The sequence below is a fragment of the Coptis chinensis genome, chromosome 9, assembly GCF_015680905.1.
Source record: "Coptis chinensis isolate HL-2020 chromosome 9, ASM1568090v1, whole genome shotgun sequence".
In the NCBI taxonomy this organism is placed as follows: Eukaryota; Viridiplantae; Streptophyta; class Magnoliopsida; order Ranunculales; family Ranunculaceae; genus Coptis; species Coptis chinensis.
The window spans coordinates 5,941,376-5,963,525 of NC_141464.1; the positions used below are offsets into that span (position 1 = coordinate 5,941,376).

General features: G+C 33.5%; 1 pseudogene; it reads right to left on the minus strand.

The window, feature by feature from the left end:
* Positions 1 to 18,082: 18,082 nt before the first annotated feature.
* Positions 18,083 to 18,698, minus strand: LOC147474563 (homocysteine S-methyltransferase 2 pseudogene; annotated as a pseudogene).
* Positions 18,699 to 22,150: the final 3,452 nt, after the last annotated feature.

A 22,150-nucleotide genomic window follows, 5' to 3' on the forward strand; every position in this document is an offset into this window, starting at 1 on the left:
GTTCATGGTGAACAATCAATGTTCATATATGGTGTACTATGAACACATGATAAACATCAATAATAGTTCATACATTTTGTCATTGTTTCACTATGAATCACCACTGATGCACATTCATACACGACAAAAAATATTGTTTTGTCATTGTGTACCAAAAAGACCACTAAAAAAGAACACATTTCATTTTGAATCACCACGTCAAAATATATGGTTCATACATTAAACTCTCCTTTTCTTAACGCCTCCTGGAACTCATGATCTTCCTTTGTCCAGCTTCTTGGTTTATCAAAAAGCAATCCACATGTAAGTTCTGGGCACATATTGTGTACTTCGGTTTCAGTAGTTACATCACAAAAATCCCAACGACCTTGTTCATAAAGAATTTGCATCATTTTGCAAACATGAACGCCGTAATCAATGCTGCAATTTAGAGAATACATATCTCAGGTCAATTATTATTTTCTATATGTCTAGAAGTCTCCAAGAATGTCAGTGAATAATTATGTGCTTACTTATTGTGTTGTTGTGGACATTTTCGAGGCATTATTCTTCCTTTATTACTGAGGCTGTGGATTTCCTTCTTCTCCATTTTGATTTGATTGTTGATGGGATCAACCAGTCCTTTCCTCTGCAAAATAAAAAGAAGTTATTTCATTATGTTTTAAGAAAAAAAAATTTCATGTCAGTTAAGTGTTTTATGTTGAACTCACCAGATCTTTCGCAACTTGGAGCGATTTTTTTTTCGGTGATTAGGGAGTTGAAATGAAACCATAGCTCTTGTTGTCCCTCTCTCAACTCTATTACAAGAAGTGTCCAATGTCTATTTGAATGAATAGGAATAGCCAAGAATTTTGCAAAAAAGTCGATGCTCTGCACTATTTTTTCCAAGCCTCTTTCTTCATCTAACATTTTCTGTGTCAATGATTGCGTGAAATAGTAAGAATGTGACATCATCTACAATATAGAAATGAAACAGAATTTTGTAATAAATAATTTACCTTTATGTTGGAAGTGATTAAACAAGTTTCGTTTTTTCCATGGTTCTTTTCTTGAAGGTGTTTAGACCACCAGTCGATAACCTGTTGCATTACATATTTCATGAACAATGATTGTTCATAGTACAGTATGGACTATGAGCAATGAGTGTTCATAGCTCATGACAATGAACAATGAGTGTTCATAGTCCAATTTTAGTATGAACAAAGAATGTTCATACCTCATGACTATGAACATTGATTGTTCATAGTACAGTATGGACTATGAACAATGAGTGTTCATAGCTCATGACTATAAACAATGAGTGTTCATAGTCCAATTTTAGTATGAACAAAGAATATTCATACCTCATGACTATGACCATTGATTGTTCATAGTCCAATTTTAGTATGAACAAAGAATATTCATACCTCATGACTATGAACATTGATTGTTCATAGTCCAATTTTAGTATGAACAAAATTTACCTGAAAATCAATTTCCCTATCAAATAGAAGGTCTTCAACTATAACACCCTGTACTTGTAAATTTCCATCTGACCATGCAATTGTGCTTCAAAAACCATAAGGAATTACCATAAGAAATTACCATTAGTCAAAAATGTTATATTAAACTTGTAAAACTTACAGTCTTGTTAGACTTACCCTTTGTCTACTATCGTGAAGAAAGTGTCGACAACTTGTTTGTGGCTTTCTTCTAATCCCTCATAGTAGGGACTCGTCTTAGGGTCTTCGAGTGGTCCACTCTCAATATCATCGCCAAGAATTTGCTTGCCAGTATCAACTTTCTTTCTTTTCCCCTTGCCTTTAGCAGTGTATTCCTTGCCAATAGAGTTAGTTTTCCTTCCTTTATTTTCCTTGATTCGCTTTATTAGTGAACAAGTTCGCTCTGCTCCCTTACCCCCTCAACATCCTTCTCTTCATCTTTATTTGTATCTCCCTCCTTGTCTGGAGGAGACAATATAAGACATAATTCAAATGATGGAGCTTCAAACTCTTCGCTGGAGCTTCACTTGTTGCATTTCAGCCAGGGGGACTTCATCTGGTTGAGATTGCAATTCATCCTCGACAGCTGTATCCCCCTCTTCACCTTTATCTGTATCTCCCTCCTTGTCTAGAGGAGACAAGGTAAGACATAATTCAAATGATGGAGCTTCAAACTCTCGTTGGAGCTTCACTTGTTGCACTTCAGCCCTAGGGGGACTTCATTAGGTTGAGGTTGCAATTCATCCTTGTCAGTTGTATCCCCCTCTTGCAATTCCTTTAACATCTCCTTTAAGTTTTTTATATCTTTTTAGCAATCAAGAAGTTGTTTCTCAAGTGTGGCAATTTTGGCCAACAGTTCTTTGTTTTCCACTCTAAGTGCTTCATCCATTCCTGAAGTACCCTGGACTTCATGATCTGTACTTTTGACTAAATCAATGTACATGTCACGAAGTAACTCCCTTTCAGCCTTCGTTGCTGCTTCAGCATCGACAACGATCTGAGATGTAGCTACTTTAGTAATTGGAGTCTTCTGAAACGCATCAATAAAGGTATTTAAATTCCACCTCGCACACCTGGGGAATTTACTTTCATGGTTTTGTACCTTGTTGATGACTAGAGAGTGTTCACAAAACCAAAATTGCAACGTACGTGACGAAAGCCATATTAGTTCACACACCAATAAAACCCAAAGGATTATGAATATTGAATGTTCATACCCAATCAATGTTAGGTTTTTTAGACTTTGGTCCTACGCATAGTTGGTTTATTAGACTTTGGTCCATAAAAGCTTGAATATTAAACTTTAGTCCTAGTTTTGTTTGTTCACCGATAGTCAACTCAGTCTTATGTAAGAAGATTGACCACATTGACTGTTAGTCAACTGAGTTGACTAACGGTGAACAAACAGAACTAGGACTAAAGTCTAATATTCAAGCTTTTATGGACCAAAGTCTAATAAACCAACTATGCGTAGGACCAAAGTCTAAAAAGCCCATCAATGTTCATACCCAAGGACTATGAACATTCAATGTTCATACCTACCAATTGAATTTTTTTTAAGGAGAAACAATACCATAAATATTATCGTGCAGTGATAAGATCCCAAAACTGTAGTTTTAACCCCTTAACAATCATACTTTTAGATCAATTATGCGAGTAATAAATAAGAGTTAATGCTGATTACGTGTTTTTATGTATTTCAGGCATTGAAGTCAATTATGTACAAAAAATGTGCCACTTTGGCGAGATAAAGGAGCAAGGGTTGGTTGCTAAGAAGTTTTATGATTAAAGGCCAAGATTCAAGGAGACAAAGCCTTTGTAAAGCCCAGTCAAAAGCTGAAAAGTCAACGCAGGCAGAAACAGTGCACAAGTCAGCAGAACTTCCGAAGACCATATCTTTGGACTCAGGCCTCGGAATTAGGTCTATCTTATGTCAAAACAACCGGCTCAGAAAGAGCTTTCCAATGGTCCAAGCCTTGACCCAATCAGAGGAGCAAAAGTGGATAAAAAGTCTGCTGAAGTCAAAGCTAGCTGAAACGGGCTCTGTGGACTGAAGAAATTGGGCTTTGGGCTCGATTTTCCGGCCCAAAATATGACTCCTCAGCCCATGCACGAAAATGTGAATCTGGTCTCCTCCTTTACAAAAGACAAGACTTAACTCTTAAGTCATAGTTAGTTAGGTTAGAAGGTAGCCATTAGAGATAGTTTTTTAGATCTAGATCTAGTTTTTACATTCAATTAGTTAGTTTAGAATCATATTTAGTTTTTAGAATAAAGTATTAGTTCTTCATTTCAATTTAGATTATTGATTCAATTCTTAGTTATATTTAGTTGTTTTAAATTCAATTTAAATTCATTTTGAATCATTGTTCTTATTGTTCATTAGATTAATAAGTAGTTGTTATTCATTCCATAATGACATGTTCTTATTGTTCTTGTGTTGGGAATGGTAGTATAGAAAATTCACATCATTATATTGTTAGTTAATTTAGTATAAATTCGTAGTATCATCATAATAAGTTAATTTCTTATTCAAATCATTACTCTCACCATTGTTCTTTGTGTTTGTTCAATTGAATTTGTTTAATTCTTGAGAGTTAAGAGTGGAACAAATCCGTACTCCTATATATATTGCATGAATCTATTTGAGAGAGTAAGGAAATATAATTGATAACAAAAAAAATGGTAATATTACGTATTAGTGTTGTTAACATTAATATTAGTGTTTAACTATTTTTATGGTTATCATGCAGCCATTGATCGTCAATTTCTTCTTTTCATTTCTTGTCTTTGTGCTCTCTAGCTGCATCAATTAGGTCATTGTGGATAGCTGTTGGCCAAGACAACTTTCTCAATGTATCCAAGTTGTCAATAGCATTTACCAATGGCCACATGATTCTGTAGTTGGCATTTGTGAAGAAGCAAGTTATCAGCATGAAGAGAGACACTAGCCTTGCAAAATATTTAGCTGCGTGTTACTCTTCTGGGTCGTCCAAGGTCCTCTGTATGCCATCTTCTACATGAGCCTTGGTATATCGGACGGTCTCATCACTGAAGTACTTTAAAATGAACCTAGATTTTCGTTCATCATCTCCGACAATCCGGTTTAGCTGCACCATTGTCTTGGTCACAGGCATTCCAAACATTAGGCTGACATCTTCTACAATGAGCTTGACAAGCTTTATTCCAATCTCAAATGCCTCCTCAGGTACAGTGAAATTGTCCAGAATATAAAATATTTCCTTGTTGGGTTTGTTTCCTTCTACAATAATGTTGTTAAACAATGCATCAAACATGTACCAAAATTGCGTCTTCTTCATTTCATGGAGATGTTTTTCTGGAATGCCTTTCTCCTTGAGTTTTCTTACAAGACTTATCATAAAAGACAAGGTACTTCGCAGCTGAGGTACCTTCTCCTCTTTCTTCTTTTCCACTTCCTTCTTTTCCTCCCTCTTCCTTGTTTTCCTCCTTTTCCTCTCCCTTGTCTTTCTCGGTTACTATTTCCTTTACCTTCTTGCCCTTTCCTTTTTTAGTATCCTTCCTTGGCGCCTTTATTTTTTTAGCAATAGATTGACCAACATCAGTGGTCGGCACTGCTTTCCGTTTCTTCCGTCTACGGAGTAAGTTCTGCAAATTAATGAAAGCCATATATCAAAATTAAAAAATTAGGAAAGTATAAACAATCAATGTTCATATCTTGTGTACTATGAACATTCAATGCTCATACACTAACAGGTATGAACATTGAAGGTTCATACACTAATATTTCCTACCATGCAACATGCATGTAGAAACTAACATTCACTAACATAAGAAACATAGTTATGAACTATCATTGCAAAAAAAAATCATTGTTCATACCTTTATTAGTACCTCCTCTTTTTGTTCTTCTCCTAGCTCTTGTTCATCTATTTTCTCATCATCATCCTCAATAGTTTCTCCTCCTCCTTGTTCCTCCATAAAATCATCCACCATAATATTGTCAATAACAGATGATATTTGTTGGATGTGTTTTTGACAATAAACTTGGTTTTCAAATCTAGGATTCGTGCAATTTTCCATTTTGCACAAGTTCTCGTCGGTTTCCAATGGTGAGTTTGACATTTTTACTGGTTTTGATTTTGATTTTGTTGTATTGTTTGAGTTAAGTAAGAAAAGATCTAGGGTTTGGTTTGGGGTTTTGGTTTCTTTGCGCTCTTTTTTTTTAAATGTGTGAAACTGAAAGCATAAAAGCAAGAAATGATGGACACGTAACTCTCAAAAGCGAACCGCTTTTGAGGGTAATAATGTCTTTTCACATGTATGCGCAAGTATGAACATTGAACATACCCAAAGGACTATGAACATTGAATGTTCATACTAAATACACCGGGTCGTTTCGTCTGGACCGAGCAGTTAATTATTTCGCGTCAGAGGTATACTTGACATTTCATCTACCCGATCCATTTTTTATTTCGCATCAAGGGTATACTTGACCTTTCATCTACCCGGTCCTTGTGAGTTACGAAAAAAAAAAGGTGTCCTTCAGAGTTACTTTTTCGGCAGTTTTGTCCTTGAGAGTCACTCCCTGATGGATCTTTGTCTGTTCTTTGGTACGACAGATGTAGACCTCGATATGGCACATACCAGGAAGAATATGGTTTTCGGTGTTTGACTTTTCAAGTTACTAGGGTTAACTCCGAACAAGGAAGTTTTTTGCTCGCCCATGTTCAGATTAGGTCTGCTTACTGTGTTGGTAATGGAGATATTTTTGATAATTGCATTGTTTTGTAATTTTCATTTTCTTATCATAGAAAGAAAACTATTATATATTTTTCAATATTCATTATGTTTTCTTCAAGTTTAATGTTAAATTTGAAAGATGAAAGAGCACAGTCCAGGTTTTTTTTGGGTTGGGTAAGTTTAAATTCTATTGGATGAAGAAATGAAAATACATGGAGAAGAAAGAAGAAAACAAAAAGATTGTGGAGATGGACAACAAACTGTCCTCTCTTTCACACTTAATCACTCCAATAACTGGTGTGTTTTACAACACAAGTCATTGTACTAAGGGAAGTTTCTATTTTCGCTAGCGCATCCTAATTAAATTTGCCTCTCCATACAGATGTGATATTGAATCTTTGTTTTACAACTTGGCATCTTGGTTGATGTTCCCATGGTATCTGTCAAGTCCCAAAAGCCGTAGCAGTAGCTCCTAATTTTGTTTCCATCCATATCTTTAACCATCATTCTCAAGTGCCCGTTTAACTACTCCTTCCAATATTGCCATGCAGTCTGCCCTGTAGCAAGTACTAGGCCCAATGTTTTTACATAATGTAAGCTAGAAATTAACCATCCAATCTCTGAAAGCAACACCAATACCTGATGTTAACACAATGTGGCAACTCCGTATGATCCGCAGACCAGGTGGCAACTCCGTATCACTTTAGCGCTCCAGCTTCATTCACGTTACTTGTTGCTTCAAAGGCTGTGTTTGTTGGTTTAGGATTAGGAATAGCTTGACCTGGGAACACACCTTTCTGGGTTTTATCTTGGGCTAACAAGTTCAGAGATTGTTGCATGGATGCTAGGATTTGAGTTTGCTGTTGCATGACAGATAACATTATTTCGGTGGGCTTATCTGTTTGGACACTAGTTGATGGTGTAACGGGGACTAGGTCTCTTTGGTTGTTGATAGGTGGGTTTTGATAGTTCTGATTAAACTAAGATGGAACCAATACTTTGTTCTGATTGTTAGAGGTACCTTGTCCTTACCCTTGTCTGAAGGTATTTGTTGGTTTGTTGAAACCTGGTGGTGTTTGGTTTTGTGGAATATTGGTCCATGCGAAGTTTGGATGTTGTCTCCACAGTGCATTTGGTACATTGAAAGCACACACTTCTTCTGGCTGAAGTGATGATAGGTTTGTGATCAAGGGACAAGTAGTATCTATATGATTTAAGCTTAGACAGAAATTGCATGGTAAGATATTTACGTTCATAACAAGATGAGAGGTTTGGTCATTTTGTTTGGTTGTGAGGGCATCTATCTTTCTTGTGAGGGTTTCTATTAGGGTTTTGATTTATGGATTTGATTTCACCTCAAAAATACCACTAGCCTTAGATGTACTGGTTTGAGCTGTTCTGAAATTATTTATGTCGCCCCAATGGGTACTCTTTTCAACTTGGTTTTCAAGAAAGGTTAAGGCTTCCGTTGCACCTCTATCCAAGAAATTACCATTACTCATGATGTCGAGGGTTACTTTGTGTTATGGGAGAAGGCCTTTGAAGAAACATTGGACAAGAGTGGATTTTTTTAGTTTATGGTGAGGACATAAATGGAGTAGGTCAGAGAATCTATCTCATGCTTCGGAAAATGTCTCACTCGGACTCTGTCTGAAAAACTGTATCTTGCTTCTTATCTCTTCTGTTTTTTTTGGCAGAAAGTACTTCTTCATGAAGGAAAACACAACCTTTTCCCATGTATCGAAAGAGTCGGCCTTCTGTGAAAGAAGCCAAGCATGACTCTTGCCAGCTAGAGTGAAAGGAAACTCTCGTAGCTTAACATGATTGTCGGTGACGCCTGAATGATGAAATGTATTACATACTTCATATATCCGGCGTAGATACTCGTACGGTAACTCGTGTTCTAACCCGTGGAAGATGGGTAGAAGATTGAACACGTTCGGTGGAATCCTAAAATCGCTTGTAAGCGGTGTGAGTCGTATACAAGATGGAGTCCCATCTTGCAACGGTGTGTAGAAGTTGGAGAGAGGCTCTTCAGCTTGCACTACTTCGTCAGCCATCTTAAAAGATGGAGAACTAGAAATAGGAGATTGTCTAGGGTGACGAGCTTTCCTATGTGAGTAAGTTTTATTCTTGCTAATACTAGAATTGCCTGAACGCAGTATCATACACTTTTAGCAAGACCCCAAAACTATCCTAACATTCACAAATGGTGCAATGTATGCTCAAGCAATCGAAATTCATTTTTGCAAGTATGGAGTTTTGAAAATTTTGCTTTTGGTCTATATTTTACTATGCCCTGTTCAGAGGAACAGTTGGACGCAAGACTAGGATGGCTCTACTACATGTCTTAGAAGGGTAGGTAGTCACTTCACCAAGTGGTGTGCTACTAAGAATCTCACTCATGATGAATCTGGGGGAGGTGAGTGAGGAAGGTAGTTGGTCCACCGGAATCTGGTAATTGATTACTCTAAATCCTCGTGGCTATATTTTTGTCCTTTTCTAGAGGAGCGTGACTACTTTGGGCTCTAGTTGATTGATTTTAATTAATTTTTTTGGTCTAGGGCTTTCAAGAATCAAGCAACGTCCAATTTACCTACATTGGGTAATGACTTCTCAATGGTTGTTATGGCTCGGGTTCAGCCTTATGTGCAAATATAAATTGCAGTGCATAAAGTAAATTTCAAACAATCATGTAAGTATGCTTGAACACAAAAGTATCCTCTTACTTGGGCTTCTAGGAGGTTTAGAATTTACCTCTCAAGTCGTGCTTACACGCTGATTGAGGAGCTAGAGGACGACGTCGGTTAGCGCTTGATCTGAGAATCAGGCCGAACCTTTCGAGCTTTGCCCTGGTTTAAGTTACAATAAAGGCCCAATTAAAAAACCCACAAGTTTGGTTTTTGACAATTTATACAACTTTGCCTTCAAGGGCTCAAACTTAAAACTAACCTAAGATTATACTAATATAGTTAATTAGTTTTAGATTAATCACTTAGATTAACTAGAGTCAATTGGACTTAGAGTGTTAATTACCAAGTTGATTCAAAGTGTGTGAGCTATGATCCACAACTTGCCTCACACACTTGAACTTCCCAAGGCAATTAAAACTCTAATCCCTTGGTAAGTATTAAACTTAAACCAAGTTTAATTCATGTTCATCATAAGAAATCAATCAAAAACCAATTTTTTTTTTTCCCCGTTTTTCTTTTTATCACTAACTATTACAAACAAGTTCCACTGTTTTTTCCTACTCTATTACAAAATCTGGGCTCGGAGTACAACTATTCATCACAAATCAATTGAGCTGGGATACCAAAAAATTGGATACACTTCACTAGAGGTGAGGTCGCGGTCGCCCTCGCCACGCTTGCCGGCGCCAGTGAACGGCTATCGTCTTTTGTCTGTTTGTTTAGCTCCTCTCCAGCTTTGTTGTCTTGCAACCTGATTTGTAAAAAAGTAGATCAGTACAGAGAAACAATAAAATGAAATGACAAAAAAAATAGAAATGGAGAGATGAGAATGATGCTCCCTTCTTAGATTCTCAACCAATCACTCTCAATCCTTCAATCCATGACGGCGGCACCATTTGAAGGTTTTGATTATTCACTCCCCAGCTGCAGCGCCATTTGAAGTTTTAGTAGTGGTTTGTATACTTCAAAAGAGTTTAGATTAGAAGTTAAGGTTCATCCTAAATTGTTTAGAGTTTGAGTGAGGGAGATGTAAAGAAGAAAGGTAGACTCTTGAAATGATTAGAATAGTTCTAAGCAATTGAAAACTTGAAAGCTATATTGTTGTATTGAAATGACTTGAAAACATGAAGGGGAAGATTAATTTAAACATTGAAATGAAAGCAAGTAAACAAGATTGAAGATTGAAAAAAGACAAGTAAATAACAAGTTGATTGAAATAAAGAATAAGGAAATAACAAGTTAATTGAAAGGAATTAAAACAACAAGAAAAATAAAAACATAAATTGAAAAACAAGACAAGAAATTAAACAAACCAAATGGTTTTGATCTTAAGACAATGGATGGGTTGGGTTTCTCTCTCCCTTGCTTTCAGTTTAAATACCCATACTTTTACCTTTTACAGATTTGCCTTTCTCCATTACAAACTAGACACCTCACCCTTTCACTTTTGCTTTTGCTTTTTGGTTTCTTCATGACCAATACAGGTTTAAGGAGAAAGTCTTCATAATTTGAGATAAGGGCCTCCATCTCTGGTCTTCTGAATTGAGGGCTTTGACTATTGACTTTGATCGGTTGACTTTGACTTTTTAGCACTTTTCCAATAGCAGCTACTGGTCTTCATAATAAGCGTGATTAAGGCTCCTTTTGGTGCTAAGACGCAGCTTTTATGATAAGTGGTCTGAAATACTCCTTAACCTGAAAAAGACAATAAAAACTATGAGTTGTCTTTTCGTTAAGTGTAAGAGAGACTGTAATGCAGCAATATACAGGTGATAAAACGCATATTTGGGAGCTGATCATGTATTTCTACTCTTCAACACACCAGTTGCACTTAAACAGCCAAATTTGAAGCTCTAGTAATCTTTGAAGAACAAAAACAAGATGAGTAGAGAAAGAAATGAGTTGAATAAAGGACATGCATCCTAGAATTAATTAGGACTTAATTCCTAAAACTACATAGAGAAAATCACCTACAACAAGACAAAAGCTCTACATAGCAAACAAGCCAAATTAGTAAAGAGAGTAGCAAAAAAATTAAAAAGAAACATGATTCACACAACACATAGACTCAAATAATCATTAAACACAAGAAGCCTTTCTAAGTCTACATCCTAGATAAGTGGAAAGACAAATAAATCATAAGCTGCTCAACTATTAGATATGACAAGGACTATTTACATTTTTCAACCCCGGGGTTACTAGAAATCGACATGATCCCTATCTAAGACAAAGAACTTGTGCACTAACACTAGATACTTACTACTTGAAATAGTAGTACACACGCACACATTAGCATAAAAATTTGGAATATAATTTGTAAAGGGAATATAGAACAAGTAGGTGAGTGATGAAAGCCCTTATAGTGTGGCCAATTTAGACCACACCCTCAAAAACATTGCAATTTGCAACTCAAGACACAACAACCAACGCTTAATCATGAAAATATGAGCATGTCACAAGCAAAAGTGAACATATATGAAATTAAACCCTATATAAAGTAACGCATTTCTTTCCAAACCTAAAAAACACTAGCACCAAGTACCAAACATTCTATAATAAAGAATTCTCTCTTCTTCAACATCCAACATATTCGACAAATAATGCAATACACAATTAAATAACCTAAACCCAAAACACCTCATTCGATTCTAAAAGAAAGAAGCTAGTGGAAAACAAACATATCCAGTACTAATCAAAGATATACCACTAAGCAAGAAAAAAAATAGAAAAAATAAAAAGAAAAAGAAAAAGTTGAGCAGAATTTATGGAGAAGCCAATATAAAGGAAGAATTTTCTCTGCAATACAAAAATCGAAGACATCTTCCAAGAAAGAAGCAAAACCCTTAGTGTTCTTCAGAAACCCTTTGAATCCTTTTTACTTTTCTTTCATAAACCAATCCCAAGCTAAGTTACAACCCATGACTTATCACTACAGTATAATACAAAGTCTAGAATAGGTGAGAGGATGCTAAAGCGAAGGACCCGACACTTCATATGTGATTGACATTCTTTCCATGAGACTACTTTCATCTAGAAGTCTGTTTTTCAAGGTAGTATGTGGGATGTTCATATTCTTTAATCTTTTCCCCACATACATGAAGTAAAATAGTAGATCATCTTCTGAGAGATTCTTTTATGAGAGTATGACCGGTTAGGATTGAAAGTCGAGATTATTTGTCTAAAGGTAGACTAAGGGTTTCATTTCTTTGATAGGAGAGTATATGAGATTGACTAAATACACATATAAGCCTTGGCTGGGAATTTTGTCAATTTTTACTATCTCCTTGCAAAATCTATGAGTCTTTGCAGCAATGAAGTTAGCAATGGAGACTCGTCCATTGGATTGAGCACTACGTTGGGAAGGAATTTCTCTCTCTGAAAAATATTATCATTCTTGAATATGCTATTGATTGATTTTGTGGGTAGATCACCTGAAAACCCTCACGAGACTATAACTCGTCCTTTTTGGGGAACTTAAAGGTTTAAAGCCTTGTTGCATAGGATAAATGCAATCGTGATGCCTGCGAAAGTGAGTTAAGATTTTATTTTTGTTATTATATTAGGATGTGATTTCGATCACTTATATCTTTTTATCTTATTTGATAAGAGACTAGCAAAAAGCTAGTTAGGGTTTATGATAAGTGCTCAAAAAGTGTATTTTAACCCTCAGTTATACTTCTTGTTTAGCTATCTTATTGGACTAATAGTACATGTAAGTTGTGTTTTATGACTTTACAGGTGAAAAAGAGAGTTTTGCCAAATATTATAGTTAAAGGGGCAAAACGGAGCAATTTGGAGTATTAAGAATCACACTAGCTTTCAAACCCGTCCTACGAACGGGTGCCGTTATATTAAATTATTATAAAAAATATTAGCAACTATGCATAGCTATGAGATATGAAAATTATATTAATCAGTCATTCAAATTTCTTGCACCACTCTCTATAAAAAGAAAGCACCAAACCTTGATAAAACTCATCGACTTCTTTTTGTTGTTAGGTTTAATAATAGAAGTTTGATTGAAGTTTTGTGAGAATGCCCAATGTGACGAAGATAATATTGAAGCTACTTGAATAGCATGACATTCTTAATCATAAAAAAAAATTATGATAAACACTACTTAAAATGCAAAACTATATTTGTCGAGACATTTATTCCCCTATATATAATACAAACATGTTTTAGGGTTATTAGTTCAATGCATTGCATCAACGATTTTTCATTAATTATTCTTTGAGGTTAGTTTCAATTTCAATTTCTCATTAATTATTATTTGAGGTTAGTTCAATGCGGTTGTATCAAGTTTCCGATTTCCGTTAATTATTATTTGAGGTTAGTTCATTGCAATTGCATCCACTTTATAATTTTCCGTTAGTTATTCATTAAGGTTAATTCAAGCAGTTGCATCCAATTTTTGATGTTTCGTTAATTACTCTTTGTGATTTGTTCAATACATCTGCATCCAGTTTCTGATTTTCCGTTAATTGTTTTTCTAGGTTAGTTCGATAGTTTATAATTTCTAGTTATTTATGCTTTGAGGTCAGTGCGATACAGTTACATCCGGCTTCCGATTTCCAGTTCACTATTCTTTGAGGTTATTTCAATGCATTTGCATCCAATTTCTGATTTTCCGTTAGTTAATCTCTAATTTTAGTTTAATGCAGTTGCATCCAGTTTATGATTTTCCGTTAATTATTATTTGAGGTTAGTTCAATACAGTTGTATCCAATTTCCGATTTTATGTTAATTGTTTTTTGAGGTTAATTCAATGCATTTACATCAAGTTTCTGATTTCCTGTTAATTATTTTTTGAAGTTAGTTCAATGCATTTAGATCAAATTTATAATTTCATGTTAATTATTCATTTAGGTTAGTTCAGTGTAGTTTCATCCCTTTTTCAATGTTTTGTTAATTAGTCTTTGAGATTAGTTCATTGTAATTGCATCTAGTTTCCAATTTTTCGTTAATAATTCTTTAAGGTTAGTTCAATACATCTGCATCTAGTTTCTAATTATTTATGCTTTGAGGTTAGTTCGATGCAATTACATCCTGTTTCTGATTTCCCGTTAACTATTCTTTGAGGTTATTTTAATACATATTTGCATTTAGTTTCTGATTTCCCACCAATTATTTTATGAGGTTAGTTCAATGCAGTTAAATTCGATTTTTGATTTTTTATTAATTATTTTTTGAGTTTAGTTCAATGCATTTGCATACAGTTTCTGGTTTCCCATTTATTATTATTTGAGGTTTGTTTGATGTATTTGCATACCGTTTACGATTTTCCGTTAAATATTTTTTAAGGATTTGCATCTAATTTCTAATTTTCCATTAGTTATTCTTTGATGTTAGTTTAATGCAATTGCATCCACTTTCTGATTTCTAGTTAATTACTTTTTGAGTTTAGTTTATTGTATTTGCATAAAGTTTTCGATTTCCCGTTAATTACTCTTTGAGTTCAGTTATGTATTTGAATCCAATTTTCAATTTCTTTTTAATTATCCAATGTGGTATGTAATACCAACTTCTACTGATCCATCTGTAGTGTCCTTGCAAACATGACATAAAAAATAAATTATGTTTAATTTACTATGTGGGATCATCAAAGATTATCCAGTTCCCGATTTCCCATTAATTATTCTTTAAATTATGCATGACTCACTATGTGGAATCTGCAAAGATTATCTATGAACGGGTGTTATTATATTAATTATTCTAAAAAATATTTGCAAATATGCATAACTATTATATATTAATATTATATTGATCACTCATCTAAATTTCTTATAACGTGAAAACCTCACTCTCCATTTAAAAAAAAAAACTCACCTTTGATAAAACCCTTCAACTTCATTTTGTTGTTTATTAATATAAATTTGATTGAAGTTTTGTGAGGTTGCCTAATAAGGCGAAGTTCATATATATTGAAGCTACTTGAATAGTAAGGAGTTACCAGTCATACGGAAAGAGATAAGATAAACACTATTTTAAATGCAAAACTATACTTATTAAGACATTCTCACAACATATAATCCAACTATGTTTTGAGGTTAGTTCAATGCATTTGCATCCAGTTTCTGATTTTCCGTTATTTATATTTTAAGGTTAGTTCAATGTAGTTGAATCCAATTTCTGATTCTCGTTAATTATTCTTTGCAGTTAGTTCAATACATTTGCATCCAATTTCCAATTCTCTATTAATTGTTCTTTGAGGTCAACTCAATGCATTTGCATCCAGTTTTTTATTTTCCGTTAATTATTCTGTGAGATTAGTTTAATGCATTTGTATACAGTTTTCGATTTCTCGTTTATTATTTGATAAGGTTGCATTTGCATCTAGTTTTCGATTTTCCATTAATTATTATTTGAGGTTAGTTCAATGAATTTGCATCCAATTTCCCGTTAATTATTTCTTGAGGTTAGTTCAATGCATTTGCATCCAGTTTATTTTTTAAGATTAGTTCAGTGCAGTTGCATCTGGTTTCCGATTTTTCATTAATTATTTTTTAAGATTAGTTCCACGCATTTGCATCATGTTTCCAATTTATAATTAATTTTTTTTTGAGGTTAGTTCAATGCATTTGCATCCAGTTTCCGATTTCCCGACAATTATTATTTTTATATTAGTTTGATGTATTTGCATCCAAGTTTTGAGTTTCCGTTAATTATTCTTTAAGGTTAGTTTAATGCAGTTTTATCCATATTCCGATTTTCTATTAATTACTTTTTAAGATTAGTTTAATGCTTGCATTTGCATCCAGTTTCTGATTTCCCGTTAAATATTATTTGAGATTAGTTTGATGCATTTGAATCTAGTTTTCGGTTCCCATTAATTGTTCTTTGACATTAGTTTCATTCAGTATTATATATGTTTTGAAATATTTGTCATTATTGCTTTGCCGTTATTTTTTTTTCCATTTTCTATTATATTTTTTGTATAATTTAATTTTTCACATATAATTTGTTTTGGTTTGGTATATAATTTATTTAAGCCCAACGTCCACTTTAACTGAAAATTATATATATATTGTGGCTAGAATTGTGATATATATATATATATATATATATATATATATATATATATATATATATATATATATGATGGAAACTATTGTTTTATATATATATATATATATATAGGAAAATGAAAATTGTTTTATAAATATTTTTTTTATAAATTTATTTTTTTGGAATCTCTAGATAATTTTTTGTGAAACTCTAGATTGTATTTTTTTGGAATTAGTTAACTTTGAATAAATGTCTAAAAACTTTATATGGGATGTTTTCTTATTTATATCATCAAATAGTAAAGAGGGTTTTAGGAAAATAGATTTGAGGGTGTAACTAAACTATTTGTTTTAGCAATTAAGTTTTTTTGTCTCATATTTTTTTTTCATAATTAGCTATATTTTTTTAGGAAAAGTTAGAGACTCTATGAAACTCTAGATAGGATTGTTTTTGTGAAACTCTAGATGAAATTATTTTTTAAAATTAGAATTAGTTATAGTGTTTAGTAAAAAAGTTTAGAGACTCTATGAAACTTTATATGGGATTGTTTTCTTATTTATATCATATATATTTTATATATAATAGAATAATAGAGTTTAGAAAAATTGTGATTTTTGAGTCCCCTATGAATAAAGTGTTCCAAAAATAGATTGGTGAGGGTGTAACTATAATAACTATATATAAAAAGCGATTTGTTTTTAGCAATTAAGTTTTTTGTCTCATTTTTCATTTTTTTTTCATAATTAGCTATATTTTTTAGGAAAAATCGTTTTCAAGGTGGAAATTATTGTTTTTAGAGACTCTATATTGTTTAGAAAAAGTTATGAAACTCTAGATATTGGATTGTTTTTAGAGAGTATATAAAACTCTAGATGGGATTGTTTATTTATTTATATCCTACTTTTTTATATTTAGTAATAGAGTTTAAAAAAAATTGGAGTCTTTGTGAGGGTATAGTTATAATATATATCTAAAGATAAAGATAAATATTTGTTTCCTATTTTATCTTAATTAGCCTTGACACGTAGACAATCTAGAAACACTTCCTCAATTGAAGAGGGTAGAGCTATAATATATATATAAAGATGGGAGCTCATGGATAATTATGAAGAAGGCCCAAGATTTCATCTACCCGGTCATTATGAGTGATTAAAAAAAAATTATTCTGAGAGTTACTTTTTTCCCTCATCTGTCCTAGAGTCACTCACTGTATTTATAAACCCATGTCCTAGTAAGTGTTGAACATTGTAAATGTGTTTATAGAATGTTTTACAATCAAGTCGGATCATACACAATTTGACATTTCACGACCATCGATGGATTGGGGCTTCATTGTGTATTTAGAGTATATTTCGACTCGTTGTGAGTTCGCAATTTCTACATGAGGGGACAAGTTTTGCTTAAAAGATGGGAAGGACTATATACAGACCCCATATCTCTCAAGGCAGACTCCATCTCAAGGCAGACCCCATTTTTTCTCAAAGCAGACCCCAAATTTAAAATTATCGTTGGGCACACCCCCCCCCCTGGGCCTCAAAAACTAAAAACTTTATTTTCTCTTTTCACTGTTCTCTTTCTACCTCCGGCTGTTCTCTTTCTTCCTCCTCTAAAATACAACATTATGAGCCAATTTTTTAAAAAAAATTCTTCTTCCTATGTTTAAGACGTTATAATGATGAAAAATGAGTTTTAAAACGTGTTAAGCTTTTTACCATATTTGACTAAAATCGTTGGAACACTTGGGCCCAAATCACGATCTGTGGAAGTCCTTGAATCATGTTTAAAGGCTGGGTTATCTGGTAATGTTATGTTTATTTCAATTTTGTAATGTATAAGTTTTTAACGTGTTTAGCTGATATGTGGTGATGTTTTATTGGCAGTTGCAAGATTTGATTTTTCTTCATTGAATGACCATTACCACCAGGAGACTCTTGATAATTTGAGGAAACAAAGTGTTTAAGGTAATAAGAACTTTTTTATTACCCATTTTAACTTAACTTTTGTTTAACTGTGTTGTCTTATGGTTTGATTCTTTGTTTTTAAGATTTGGGTAATGGGTATAATCTTCATACTTGATTCATAGCTATGTAGTTAGTTTTTTACTCGAGTTCTTGTTTGTGTTTACGAATTTGTGAAAAAAACATTTTAGACCTTTTAAAGAAAGACAGAGTAACATACTCATATTGCCCCATAGCTTCCTACAGAGGCTACGACCAAAATAGGCCGGTGCTTGAGAATCTTTCCATTTTTTGTTCCATCAGACAAATGCTCTGCACATCTCTCATAGTATGTATCTCGTGCCTCACATGCAATTTTAACACTTCTCTGCAGCAATGCTTCACTATCTTCTTTTGACAAACCTTTAGATTCAAACCCCTAAATAGTAGCCTGTGTCACACACAAAAAGATGATGGAATCTTCTTCTTAAAAATATATTACTTACATAACTGGAAAAAAAAAATAGACAAAGCTAGCCCAACTACCTGATAAGATGCCGTGAGAATAATATCCGCACCTGCTTCAAGGTAATTGAGGTGTACCTGTAACATAAGAGGTCATAATTACAAGCCGAAACTATTCATATGTGAATGGCAATGGAATAAAGAGATATTACAGTTTGGATTAAATGAGGAGAACTGATAAGACACTTGGCACTCCAAAGAGGGTCATTAAGATCAGCACCATGTCGTTCAAGTTCAGTTGCTAGTCCTCCATCAATCAAGGCATACCCACCCGACATTTGTTGAAGGAAATTGGACATGCTCGACAATGGATTAACGAGTCCCAACCTCATTTTGATAATTTTATAGGTTCTTGTTTTGGTTAGTAGTGGTCATCTATATTATTATAGTTAGCCTGAGGCTAGAAGCAAATGGGGTGATCAGAATTTTTTTTTTCAAATGCACTTGCATTCTGCAGACTCTTTTGTGAGAATGTTAATCCTTAGACACAGTATTCTCTTCTATGTTAAAATTATCAAGCCATATTCGTATTATCCTAAGTGCCTAATGCATATAGCTAGGGTAACTTGAAGACACAGTATTTTCTTCTATGTTAAAATTGTTAACAGTTGGCATTTAACTTTTTGTACCAATTTTACTCTTAACTAGCCATCGTATAGTATGCAGTGCTCCCATTTTCCCAACTTTTTTATTCCGGGCATCGCTGAACTATGAACTATGATGCCATTATTGATGAAAACCAAGTTTAGGAAGCCATTAGAAGTTATAAGCCTATAACTTCATGTTTGCCCACAGGAACTGGAATTGGATTCAATTTGGCATCTTGAATGTCAACTGTGTTCTGTATATATAAAAAAAAAAGGAAAAATGTCACTGTTCTACACACTTCTGAAAATGCACAGTAACTGACACTGTTCTACACACATCCAAGTAAAGTCAGCAGGAAGCACATTTGACAGTGACAAAGAGGATTTCTAGTAGTAATATTAGTACCATTTTATAATGTTGATACTAAGCAAGACTTTACTTTCCTCTGGTTTTTCTATCTTTAGCTTAATCTTGTGGTGTTCAAAGATTGTATTTTTGCTCGTTCGTTTTTTGAGCGGTTTTATTTCCTATATGACGGTGGTAGTTCAAGAGACTACCAAAGCAAGATTCCATGATCTGTTTTAAAACTTGAATCGATGAGAAATTAACTTTCCATTCTTTCAACACTCAAAGATGGAAATCTTGAAATATTTTTTTGTAGGTGTAACTTGTTAAGATCATCTGTCACCGGTATGGCTAACTGATCAATGATTTAAACAAGTGGAAATCCATCGTTTGTTACCAGTGGCTTTGGTTACTCAGCGGTCATTCTATTGTTTGCTAAGTGTTCCATTATTTCCCTTGGTTGGTCACTTGGTCTGATGCGACCTTTGCGTGTAGATTTTGTTTCCCTCATGATTTTTTGCATTTGCTATTGAATGTGGCTTTGGTGGGTTATGCACTTATGCCTAGTGTTTTCTTGTGATACAGTTTCCATCTCAGACAACTCTGAGTAGTTTTTTCTGTCTTATGTTGTGATAGATCACAAAATGGATTTGTTTGTTATTACAAAATAGAGGGCAACAATTTTTGCTGCCCTCTGACATTATCGTCTTTTAAGATATCTGCAGCCCCAAGTAATTTTGGGATAAATCCCAACCGAAGTACCAAAGAGTAAAAACTCAATCGATTCAAACTATTACAAAGACTTGAACAATCTGCGGACAAGCAAAATAAGTACCATTTCAATACCTAAGTTGTTATGGAGTATAGAGCCCAAACTTTGGAGACAGATGTGTATCACGAGATGGTGTCGCAATACCAGTGTCAGTCACTTCTGAAAATGCACAGAACAAAGAGGAAAATGAATATGCAAAAGACGGTATCACATACTAGGATAGTTCATAGTCGCATACACAAAAAAGTCCAAAATAAAATTGTATGTTACCCAATTTCTCTATTTGGCAGCATGAATTGCCCAACCTGTAGTTTTTTTATGATTCTGTTTTATGCGGAATGTGTCTGTCTAGTTTTATGATTTTTATCTCATTTCCTTGCATGTTGTGCTTGGGGTTTCACTTACTAAATTCCTTCACTTCAAAAGCTTGCATTTTCTGTCTTGCATCATAAAGTTTGGGTTGTAATTGAAATTTGACTATTGTTAGCTATTGACGTATTACAAGGATAGTCATGCTGCCCCGAAAAAAGAAAGAGAAAGTTGTCTCTAAGTGTAAGACAGTCCAGTCCAACCAACAGAGGCATAAAGGGATAGTCTAACTGGAACATCTTTGTTTATATAAGTTAGTTCAATTAAACCATTCCTAATGCAAGACCTACACATTTCGTCTATGTATAAGACGGTCCATTCCAACTAACAAAAGGGGGCATAGAGTAGCCCAATGTGAACATCTACTCATTTTAAGTTAGTTAAATTGAACCATTCTGACCAACACATCTCTCTTCATTTGAAATTTGAAATTTTGACAAAATATTTCGGTACAACTTACTGTAAGGTCGGATTTCAAAATTCAAATTCAAATTTTGGGCGGGTTTCGAGATTTCACCAAAATTTAAAATCCAATTTGAAATTTTGGGCAAAAAATTTAAATTTAAATTTTGTGTTTTGAATTTCAAGTTGGTTTTGTGTTATCACTAACTCCAATTTCAATTAAATTCATGTTTTCATATTGTATTGAACATGAAATGAAGAATACAAACCAAATTACCAAAATATTGTGTTCGAAATTTTACTAAAATTTAAAATTCAAATTCAAATTTTAAAATTTGGGCAGGAAATTTCAATTTAAATTTCATCTTCAAGACTTCAAAACTTCATACGAAAAAAAAAAAAAAAAAAAAAAAAAAAAAAAAAAAAAAAAAAAAACTACAAATCAATTGACCAAAAAATTTGAATCAAAGTTTTCCTTCACTATATATATGCTCTGAACCCAAAACCCTAAATCCTAAATTGAGTCATGTATTTAAATTTCATAAATAATTTTGTGAGCCAAAATTCAATAATAAATTTTGAATTAAAGAAAAAAAATATATTGTTCAAATTTAATTTCATTCACATCTCTGTAAAGTACAAAACCTTACCCATAAACCTTAAAACCCTGAACTCACTCATATAGTGTAGTGGGGAAGACCATAAAATGAATATGTAACATTTAGGTGTATAAACAATGGTTAGTAATGTTTTTTTAATTATTGTCTTAAAATAAAAATTTTGTCAGCCACTGTGAACCAAATTAGAGTGAATTACTAAAAATTAACCAATTTTGACCAACTAAATGGTTTATAAACCCAAAACCCTAAACTGAGTCGTGTATTTAAATTTCATAAATAATTTTGTGAGCCAAAATTCAATAATAAATTTTGAATTAAAGAAAAAAAAAGTTGTTCAAATTTAATTTCATTCACATCTTTGTAAAATACAAAACCTTACCCATAAACCTTAAACCCTGAACTCAGCTCATATAGTGTAGTGGGGAAGACCATAAAATGAATATGTAACATTTAGGTGTATAAACAATGGTTAGTAATGTTTTTTTTAATTATTGTCTTAAAATAAAGATTTTGTCAGCCATTGTGAACCAAATTTGAGTGAATTACTAAAAATTGATCAATTTTGACCAATTAAACAGTTTAGATCAGCTATCCAAAATGAGATAGGTTAGTCCAGTCCAACCCTCTAATGCAGACGGAGTTAGCCTAATCTGAACGTTTTTTATTTTAAAGTTGGTTCCAATGAACC